Raw genomic sequence first — 911 nt, forward strand, 5'->3', positions numbered from 1 at the left:
GAAAAATAAAGTTTTATCTACAGTACCTCTTGTGAAGTGATTTTCCAAAAGGAACTTTGATAAAGTGTCATACCAGGCTCTACGTGCTTGCTTCATTCCATAAAGTGCTTTCAGAAGATAATAGACATATTCTGGAAAATTTGGATCTTCAAAGCCAGGAGGTTGACTGACATATACTTCTTCCTCCAAATCTCCATTCAGAAAGGCACTTTTGACATCCATTTGATAGACCCTGAAATTGGCATGGGCTGCATAGGCTAAGAAGATTCTGATGGCTTCAAGTCTTGCAACAGGAGCAAATGTTTCATCAAAATCTATTCCTTCTTGTTGGCAATAGCCTTTAGCAACCAATCTAGCTTTGTTCCTGACTACTATGCCATTTTCATCCATCTTGTTTCTGAATACCCACTTGGTGTCTATTGGATTCTTTCCTTTAGGCTTGGGTACCAGCTTCCATACTTTATTCCTTTCAAATTGGTTTAGCTTCTCCTGCATAGCTAAAATCCAATCAGGATCTAACAAAGCTTCTTCTACCTTTTTTGGTTCTTCCTTTGACAGAAAGCTGCTGTATAGACATTCTTCCTGAGTTGCTCTCCTTGTCTGAACTCTAGAAGAAACATCACCAATAATAAGTTCAAAGGGGTGATCTTTTGTCCATTTCCTTTGTTGAGGTAGACTAGCTCTAGATGAAGAGACCTCAAGATTGTCTTGATGTGTGACTGAGTTTTGATTGCTAGAAACTCCCCCTGAGTTTGTGGATCTTTGATTTGAGAAAGGGGTACTTTCTATAGGTGATCTACCTTGACTTCCTGCTCCTTTTGATAACCCGGTGGATGGTGAATTTTGAGTACCGACGGATGAGGCAGGTTATTTTCCGACGGATAACACAGATTGCCTCCCGACGGATGAAG

This window comes from Apium graveolens, chromosome 9, assembly GCF_009905375.1.
Source record: "Apium graveolens cultivar Ventura chromosome 9, ASM990537v1, whole genome shotgun sequence".
NCBI lineage: Eukaryota > Viridiplantae > Streptophyta > Magnoliopsida > Apiales > Apiaceae > Apium > Apium graveolens.